The sequence below is a fragment of the Malaclemys terrapin genome, chromosome 2 (assembly GCF_027887155.1).
Source record: "Malaclemys terrapin pileata isolate rMalTer1 chromosome 2, rMalTer1.hap1, whole genome shotgun sequence".
NCBI lineage: Eukaryota > Metazoa > Chordata > Testudines > Emydidae > Malaclemys > Malaclemys terrapin.
The window spans coordinates 209,998,876-210,009,373 of record NC_071506.1 but is presented as its reverse complement, the minus strand read 5'-3'; the positions used below and the strand labels follow the sequence as shown (position 1 = coordinate 210,009,373).

Here is a 10,498-nt window from a genome sequence, read left to right as displayed (position 1 = left end):
CATGCTTCGGACAATATCCCGGGCGGCTCGGGCCCCCCGGACCCCGTAAGGCGTTGGCACGGACTTATTAGGGAAGCCCATATAGAGGGGGAATTTGCGCCTGAGGCTTATCCAGTAGTAACACCGGATCCACAGAACCACGTGGCACCGGACTTGCACTTGTTGTTTGTCACAGCCTAAACACCTAATAATGCTGTACTTCTGTTTGTTCGGACTCCTTATTATAGGAGCAGGGGTCTTTGTATGTCCAAACTCTGTACCTTTTGTTAACCCACGACAAAATGTTTGGATCACCTGGGCAAACCAGACTGGCCAAAAAGCCCTTTTTGCTTGTTCATGGCCACCCCATCGGATCCCCAATGGTTTTCGTATTTATGTAATATTATGTTTTTTAATAGTTCTCTATATATTTCCCAGTTGTTAAATGTCACCTGTCGTCAGTTTTATAGGTTCAAAAAAAGTAGTCAGGTGGCTAGTAATTGTCCTAATGTTAGTTGAACCCTCCTATAGGCCTTATTTAAGAAAAAGGGGGGAGGTGTGGGGATGTATCATCCCTACACCAACCTAATGAAAAGTTCCATGAGGAGGTAAGGGTCACGATGGGACACTTGCCAGGTAAACAAATCATGGCCTTATGTAAGACCCCCTGGTGGTCTAGGATTATATAAGATGATCATGGCCTTATGTAAGACCCCCTGGTGGTCTAGAATTATATAAGATGATCATGGCCTTATGTAAGACCCCCTGGTGGTCTAGGATTATATAAGATGATCATGGCCTTATGTAAGGCCCCCTGGTGGTCTAGTATTATATAAGATGAGGTAAACAAATCATGGCCTTATGTAAGGAACAGTTGAACCAATCGGTGTGGGGCTATACATGTGATAAACACATGATTCTCCTTCTTGTCCAATCCATAGATGTGTTATTATAGCCTAATTGTGTTATGTAATGTTGAGAAAAACTATAAAAGAAAGCTTGTAATAAACAGAATTGGATTCAGCTTGCAACCACATTGGTCGTGCGTTTTATCTGCTCCGCATGGAACCCCACACATGTTGAAAAAATTAAAGCTTTATAACTATTAAAATGCAATTTTTCAACACCATACGTCAAAATATACAAGTAAATAACCTTAAATCAAACTCTAAGAAGTTCTCAAGCAGCATTTTTCTTACTTTGCCTATCTGTGCATTTTGATTATTATCAGTGGAAATATTTTTTGTGGGTTTGTGTGTGTGTGTGTGTGCGATAAATTCAATGTTGAACAACTGTTACTGATTAAAAAATCTCCTCTTTCCAAGCCTATTTATCAACTTAGGGCACATTCACTTTTAAATAAACGTCTAGTTTTGGCTTTTGTTATCCACTGTTGTCAATTAGTGCATCATACTCCGCCTCGTCCTAAATTCCAGCTTAGGTTTGGGGCACCAGAAGTATGTTGTAGCAGGGCAGTGTAGCTTACGCTGCTGCTGCCCTTAGTTAACCTGTTTTGTGAATAAATGATTTCAGTCTCCCAGGGCTGCCAATTCCATACCTTTCAATAGCACTAAATTTAAAAATGCCATGCATGGGATGCAACTGTACAATATACTGCATTATCTATCTACCTACCCACTTTTTAAATGGCCATTTCCTCACTCAATATGTGGGAAACTTTCTCTTTAAAATTATTATTACTAGAATATACAATAGATCATGGCTATCAGTTTCCAAGGAATTTCTGTGGTCCAGCAGGATGGAGTGTTGTTTATATAAGTTACAAATAAAAGTTGGAAGAAAGCAGGAAAGTGCTTTCCAGCTAATTAGCCCTTTGTGAGCAGTCCAAAAAATGAGTGAGTCAGCTGGGGCAGAAAATTCACTTGGTACATCGTTAAGCCTGTTTCAGAGTAGTAGCCGTGTTAGTCTGTATCAGCAAAACAACGAGGAGTCCTTGTGGTACCTTAGAGACTAACATTGATTTGGCTATTAGCTTTCGTGGGCTAGAACCCAATTCATCAGATGCATGAAGTGAAAAATACAGGAGGAGGTATAAATACATGAAAGGATGCGGGTTGCTTTACCAAGTGTGAGGTCAGTCTAATGAGATAAATCAATTAACAGGATACCAAGGGAGGAAAAATAACTTTTCAAGTGATAAGAGAGTGGCCCATTACAGACAGTTGACAAGAAGGTCTGAATAACAGTAGGGAGAAATTAGTAATGGGGAAATTAAGTTTAGGTTTTGTAATGACCCAACCACTCCCAGTCTTTATTCAGGTCTAATCTGATGGTATCCAGTTTGCAAATTAATTCCAGTGCTGCAGCTCCATGTTGGAGTCTATTTTTGAAGTTTTTTTTGTTGAAGAATTGCCACTTTTAGGTCTGTTACTGAGTGACCAGAGAGACTGAAGTGTTCTCCTACTGGTTTTTGAATGTTATGATTCCTCATGTCAGATTTGTGTCCATTTATTCTTTTGCGTAGAGACTGTCCGGTTTGGCCAATGTACATGGCAGAGGGGCATTGCTGGCACATGATGGCATATATCACATTGGTAGGTGTGTAAGCCTGTGTTTCTGCATCTTTGCAGCATTACTCCCTAAAGAGGGATGAGGGTCACCTCATTATTCTGGCAGTAAAAAGAACTTGTGATAGGAAGCATGGGAAGCAATTAATATAGATAAATTAAGAAAACATCAGCACCCTTTCTAAAAGCTTCTGAAAAAAAAACCTTGCCCAAGGCTGCTACCCAGCCCTCAGCTGCAGAATTTACAGGAGTGACTGATGCTCAAAGTGAAAATCAGTTTAGTAAGAAACCAGGAGAGTGACGAACCCCTGAACTTCACCCTCACAGCTGCTGCTGCTGCTGGCAGTGAACTCTGCACTGAAGACCAACCTTCTTCACTGTGTGAGGAGAGGGGAGGGGATTATTTCTGGTGGTTTGGAAGCCTTTTAAAGATACATATTTTAATTGTCATCATGGGAGGGCTTTTTTGGCAAACTACTGATAGAGTTGCTTTTAAAAGGGGTTCAGTCTTTCCTGAGCCACTTTGGAGGGTCTAAAGTTTTGAGCTGATAAACATCTTCCCTTTATGTGGTAAGTATCACAAGCTGTTTTCTGCATTACCAAAGAAAGCTACAAAATTACATTTCACTCTGTGGCAGGTTTTGCATTTAAATATACTGTTAGTCTGAAATTTTCACTCTGAAGTTTTGGTAATATATAGATTTTTCTCTAAAATCTCTTCTATATATATATCTCTCAGTATAATCTTTTTCTCTCTGCCCCCTTATTTATATCATTATATATAGCCAATGCGTGGATAGATATTTAAGTTTAACTTTTTAATTCTGAATTTCCTGAGTATTCAATGCTTGTTTTTAAGATAATTACAATGTTCTTGTAATGTTTTAGACTCTTAAATTACTGATACATTTGCACAACCCTAATGCCAGATAAATGTTTTACTTTTTTTTTTTTTTGTCCACAACTATACTAAAGGGGAAGGATGGTCCAGTGGCTAGGGCATTAGCGTAAGATGTAGGAGACCCTGCTTCAATTTCCTTCTCTGCCGTGCACCTCCTGTGTGACCTTGGGCAAGGCACTTAGCCCCTCTGTGTCTCACATTCCCATCTGTAAAACTGGGGGGATAACACTTCGTCATAGGGGTGTTGTGGAGATAAATATATTCAAGACGGTGACATGCTTTGAGCTTTACAGATAAGTGCTCTATAAGAAATAGTCATTATTATTAACACTCCATAAGGTATCCACTTCTTTCTCAATCAAATACCAATAAGTCATATGTACCCCCTTAGTCATACTCACACTCTTAACACAAAAATCAACCTGTGCGATGGTAAGGTGGAATGATGTTACTTGTATACAGACTGTATGAAAGTCAGATGTGCCAGTTTCTTGATATAAAAGTGTATGAGGTTGAAACTAAGATTTTGTGGCAGAGCACAAGTTTGCTAAAATTGGGGTACAAATGGCTTTTCAGTATTTGCTACAGCTGGAAGTGAAAGAGTTACTGATGATGTTGAAGGGTATGAGAAAGTGGCAATGAATGCCAGAGGCTTTTCCCTTCATATCTTATTTCAATGTTCTTAAAATTTTGGAAAAAAACAACAAGGAGTCTGGTGGCACCTTAAAGACTAACAGTTTATTTGGGCATAAGCTTTCGTGAGTAAAACCCTCACTTCTTCAGATGCATAGTGAAAGTTACAGATGCAGGCATTATATACTGACACATGGAGACCAGGGAGTTACTTCGCAAGTGGAGAACCAGTGTTGACAAGGCCAATTCAATCAGGGTAGATGTAGTCCACTCCCAATAATAGATGAGGAGGTGTCAATTCCAGGAGAGGAAAAGCTGCTTCTGTAATGAGCCAGCCATTCCCAGTCCCTGTTCAAGCCCAGATTAATGGTGTTAAATTTGCAAATGAATTTTAGTTCTACTGTTTCTCTTTGAAGTCTGTTTCTGAAGTTTTTTTGTTCAATGATAGTGACTTTTAAATCTGTAATAGAATGACAAGGGAGATTGAAGTGTTCACTTACTGGCTTATGTATGTTACCATTCCTGATGTCCGATTTGTGTCTATTTATTCTTTTGCGGAGGGACTGTCCGGTTTGGCCAATGTACATGGCAGAGGGGCATTGCTGGCACATGATGGCATATATAACATTAGTGGACGTGCAGGTGAATGAGCCCTTGATGGTGTGGCTGATGTGGTTGGGTCCTGTGATGGTGTCGCCAGAGTAGATATGGGGACAGAGTAGGCAACGAGGTTTGCTACAGGGATTGGTTCCTGGGTTGGTGTTTCTGTGGTGTGGTGTGTAGTTGCTAGTGAATATTTGCTTAAGGTTGCGGGGTTGTCTGTAAGCGAGGACTGGCCTGCCTCCCAAGGTCTGTGAGAGTGAGGGATCATCCAGCGCATTATCCACGATCTACAACCTATCCTGGTAAATGATCCCTCACTCTCACAGACCTTGGGAGGCAGCCCAGTCCTCGCTTACAGACAACCCCCCCCCACACTGTACTTTTTGTATATTAAAAGATGCTGGTTTGCAAATGAAGGTATTCCATCCTTTGCAAATCTAATATCCCCAAGATAATTTCATTCTTATTCTGACCTGGATATTACACAAACCTCCAGCATTTATTATTTTTTAATATTTTACTTCTACAAATCAACTTAACATACAGCTTATGAAGAATTCCTTAGGTTTGTCTTATTATTAATCACATAGTTTTTCTATTTATGCTCTCACTTGAAGATACTGAGGCATAGTAGTAATTTATATTTGAGAAATTACTGCATTAGAACAGTGGTGGGCAACCTGCAGTTTTAATCACGGTCGGCAGCAAGTTCAGGAAAATAGAATTTAATTAGGGCTGTCAAGCGCTTAAAAAAATTAATCGTGATTAATCATGTAATTAATTGCATTGTTAAACAATAATAGAATACCATTTATTTAAATATTTTTGGACGTTTTCTACATTTTCAAATATATTGATTTCAATTACAACACAGAATACAAAGTGTACAGCGCTCACTTTATATTTATTTTTTTATTACACATATTTGCACTGTAAAAAAAAAACAAAAAAAATATTTTTCAATTCAAGTAATACAAGTACTGTAGTGCAATCTCTTTATCATGAAAGTTGAACTTATAAATGTTGAATTATGTACAAAAAACTGCATTCAAAAATAAAACGTAAAATTTTAGAGCCTGCAAGTCTATTCTGTCCTACTTCTTGTTCAGCCAAAAGCTCAGACAAACAAGTTTGTTTACAGCAACAGAGGGTCTTGTGGCACTTTAGAGACTAACAGAAGTATTGGGAGCATAAGCTTTCGTGGGTAAGAACCTCACTTCTTCAGATGCAAGTAATGGAAATCTCCAGAGGCAGGTATATATCAGTATGGAGATAACGAGGTTAGTTCAATCAGGGAGGGTGAGGTGCTCTGCTAGCAGTTGAGGTGTGAACACCAAGGGAGGAGAAACTGCTTCTGTAGTTGGACAGCCATTCACAGTCTTTGTTTAATCCTGATCTGATGGTGTCAAATTTGCAAATGAACTGGAGCTCAGCAGTTTCTCTTTGGAGTCTGGTCCTGAAGTTTTTTTGTTGTAAGATGGCTACCTTTACATCTGCTATTGTGTGGCCAGAGAGGTTGAAGTGTTCTCCTACAGGTTTTTGTATATTGCCATTCCTGATATCTGACTTGTGTCCATTTATCCTCTTGCGTAGTGACTGTCCAGTTTGGCCAGTGTACATAGCAGAGGGGCATTGCTGGCATATGATGGCATATATAACATTGGTGGACGTGCAGGTGAATGAGCCGGTGATGTTGTAGTTGATCTGGTTAGGTCCTTTGATGGTGTTGCTGGTGTAGATATGTGGGCAGAGTTGGCATCGAGATTTGTTGCATGGGTTGGTTCCTGAGTTAGAGTTGTTATGGTGCGGTGCGTGGTTGCTGGTGAGAATATGCTTAAGGTTGGCAGGTTGTCTGTGGGCGAGGACTGGCCTGCCTCCCAAGGTCTGTGAAAGTGAGGGATCATTGTCCAGGATGGGTTGTAGATCACTGATCATGCGTTGGAGAGGTTTAAGCTGAGGACTGTAGGTGATGGCCAGTGGAGTTCTGTTGGTTTCTCTTCTGGGCCTGCCTCTGGAGATTTCCATTACTTGCATCTGAAGAAGTGAGGCTCTTACCCACGAAAGCTTATGCTCCCAATACTTCTGTTAGTCTCTAAGGTGCCACAGGACCCTCTGTTGCTTTTTACAGATTCAGACTAACACGGCTACCCCTCCGAAGTTTGTTTACATTTGCAGGAGATAATGCTCTCCTGATTCTTCTTTACAGTGTCACCAGAAATTTCAAACGGGTGTTCTCATGGTATTGTTGTAATATCACAAGATATTTACATGCCAGATGCGCTAAAGATTCGTATGTCCCTTTATGTTTCAACCAACATTCCGGGGGACATGCATCCATGCTGATGATGCGTTCTGCTCGATAATGATCCAAAGTACTGTGGGCTAATGCATGTTCATTTTCATTATCTGAGTCAGATGCCACCAGCAGAAGGTTGATTTTCTTTTTTGGTGGTTCGGGTTCTGTAGTTTCTGCATCGGAGTGTTGCTCTTTTAAGACTTCTGAAAGCAATCCTCACACCCCATCCCGATCAGATTTTGGAAGGCACTTCAGCTTCTTAAACCTTGAGTCGAGTGCTGTAGCTATCTTTAGAAAACTCACATTGATACTTTCTTTGTGTTTTGTCAAATCTGCAGCGAAAGCGTTCTTAAACGAACAACATCCTGGGTCATCATCCGAGACTGCTATAACATGAAACATATGGCAGAATGGAGGCAAAACAGAGCAGGAGACATAAAATTATACCCCAAAGAGTTCAGTCACAAATTTTAATTAACACATTTTTTTTAAACGAGCGTCATCAGTATGGAAGCATGTCCTCTGGAATGGTGGCCAAAGCATGAAGGGCTATATGAATGTTTGGCATATCTGGCACGTAAACACCCTGCAGTGCCGTCTAGAAAAGTGCCATGCAAATACCTGTTCGCACTTTCTGATGACTATGTAAATAAGAAAAGGGCAGCATTATCTCCTGTAAATGTAAATGAACTTGTTTGTCTTTGCGACTGGTTGAACAAGAAGTAGGACTGAGTGAATTTGTAAGCTCTGAAGTTTTATATTGTTTTCTTTTTGAGTGCAGTTACGTTACAAAAAAAATCTACATTTGTAAGTTGCACTTTCAGGACAAAGAGATTGCACTACAGTATTTGTATGCGATGAATTGAAAAATACTGTTTCTTTTGTTTATCATTTTTACAGTGCAAATATTTATAATAAAAATAATATACACTTTGATTTCAATTACAACACAGAATACAATATATATGAAAATTTAGAAAAATATCCAAAATATGTAATAAATTTCAATTGGTATTCTATTGCTTAACAGTGCAATTAAAACTGCGATTAATCTTTTTAATCACGATTACTTTGTGAGTTAACTGCGATTAATCGACAGCCCTAAATTTAATACAATGAAACTGACGCTGGATTTGTAAAATGTCTCACAAATCGCAAGATTGAAAAAAGTTCTATCTAGCTTGCCTCCTATCCTAAAGCCTTTTCTTCTTATAAATGCAATCGGACAGTATTTACATGTGCTGTGAAAATTTATATTGTCTGTCAAGCAATCGATTCTGTCTGCTTTCCAAAAGATTAGTATTCCATTTGCTATATTTTTCTACAGCCAAACATAGTTTTCAAGCCACTGTGTAATTGGACTACATTTTTTCAGGTGTTACTTGCGACTGTTCTGATTATTTAAAGAAAGATAATAAAGTCAGAAAACAAAGTGTGGACTCTAAACTATGCTGGATAGTGTTGTTTTGATTGACCTTCATAGAAATTGGCTTTGTCAAACAGATTCCAAAGATTCCAAGCCTGAATTCATCTCTACAATACTGATGCAGAGCCCTGCAATGGGACTAAGAAGGGAGGCAATGTGATTCCTCTTCCCTGGGGCTTCAAAGAGCCCGTTAGACCCCCCAAATACAGCTTAGGGAAGCCCTTAGCATTGGCTTAACTTGTACCCAGCTGACCATGGTCTGTATGGGTCTTCTGGCAGCTAGGAAATAGCTGTCAATAAGACTCTCTCTGCCACACGTCCACCCAACCCCAAAATGCCTTGGTACACTCCCTATGCTGGGGATTTATGTACCAGGGATGGGGGCATGCAGAGCTTGCTGAACCAACTCTCCAACTGTCAGAGAGGCTCCGTGAACACAGCATATTCTTTGACGGTCGTAACAGATGTTTTGCTTAGAGGTGTGGCCACAGGAGCAACTGTTCATTCTGTCATTGCCTCAGCCTGTTGGCCATTTCGCAGGGCTCCTTCTGCTTGTACTACCCTGCTCCTCATCTTGAGGCTGCCTGTTGGGTCCCATTCTCCAATGGGCAGGAAGGACGAGGATTTGGGTTAGGGCTGTTAAGTGTGCGACAGTTGCAGGTATAGATCAGAGTGGAGTTTTTTGGGTGTGCATACACCCATAATGCAACTTCCCTTTACAGATCAGTTTAGTCTATGGACTCAGTTCTGATTTTAAAGATGCAGGTCACACATCACTGACAGTAGGGCCAGCCTTATGTGGCTTGTCCCATTCCCTCCACTATCCTCCAGTGGAGTGGAGGAATTTGAAGGGTACAGACTGACATTCGATTCCAGTGCTTGTGGAAAGGAGGTGGGGGATGCAGGTTGTCCAGGCAAGGAATCTGCACCAACTGCATTTCCCAGCACCCCAGGAACTCCCTGCATCACAAGGCAGAGAGCTTTTCTGCTAGGGATGGTGGTTCCAAAACAAAGCAGATTCACTGGGTAATATTCCCTGTGAGAGTGGCTGCAACTGGTGTACAGGTGATGTAGCTTTTAGTCTGCGGTAGTTGCTGCAAAGTGGTTCATAACCAATCTATGATCTGGGCAGAGGATTTCGCTTCCTCTAGAGCAGAGGTTCCCAAAGTGGGCGATACCGCCCCCTGGGGGGCGCTGGAACGATCCAGGGGGGCAGTAGTAGCTTCGGGTGCAATTGGGGGGCGTTGAATAAAAATAAGGGGGCGGTGGAAGCATAAAGAAAGAATATAAGAAAATTTTGAAAAACCGTTCGTACATGTTTCATCTGTTGTGTAACATAGAGTTAAAGTTGTAGTGATTACTTTATTTTCCAAATAAATTCACAAATTATAACCGATCAGGTGTCAAGTCCACCAACAGCTCTTAACAAGCAAGTGTTGGCAGGCGAGCGTGTCGCGCATTGTCGGGAAGTCCAGCATGCATTGGCAGGAATATGTGCGTGTAATGACTTGTTTACAATACGATACTATAAATAGGCGACATGTATGAAATCTAATTTAGATTGTTTCTTAATTGTGTAAAAAGCAGTTAACAATAGTGCAATAAGTATTTAAATTTTTTTATTCATATTCAATACCTTCGATCTTTACGGATTACGGATCACACAAAGCAAATTGTATTATTGTTGTTTCAATAAAAGAGCAATTTACACGTGAGTATTTTTATACATTTTCTTACATATCTACCGTACGTTTCTGTGTCTCTAGTGCTTACTAATAATAAAATCATAGCAGGCTTGTGGCGGTACAGTACTATTTGAAGTGTACAGTCAATATATTTGTCATTTTTTATTACAATATTAACGAAAACGGGAATGAAATCGTAAAAAAAACTGTTAACTATTAACATTTATTTATATCTATCGAATCATCTGTGTTAATTGGTAAATAAGGCGTGTGTTAATAAGGAACAATTATTTAAATAAGGGCAAACTAAATTAAAACTATTAACTGATTTTTAATTGCATATTGATTATTTTTTAATTATTTCTTGATAAATTTAGTTTGATATTTGACAGTTTAATATCAAATACATATATCTAATGCTGAGCAAAGAACAAAACCCAGTTTATT

The 10,498-nt window shown here is 39.8% G+C and overlaps 1 protein-coding gene across 1 annotated transcript in view; it reads left to right on the top strand.

Annotated features, from left to right (window-relative positions):
• Positions 1-3,001: 3,001 nt before the first annotated feature.
• LOC128832396 (collagen alpha-6(VI) chain-like) overlaps positions 3,002-10,498 on the top strand; it is a 104,598-nt gene continuing 97,101 nt past the window's right edge. The window contains 1 exon segment of the mRNA XM_054019738.1: positions 3,002-3,077. The gene's annotated coding sequence lies outside the window, so the exon portion shown is untranslated.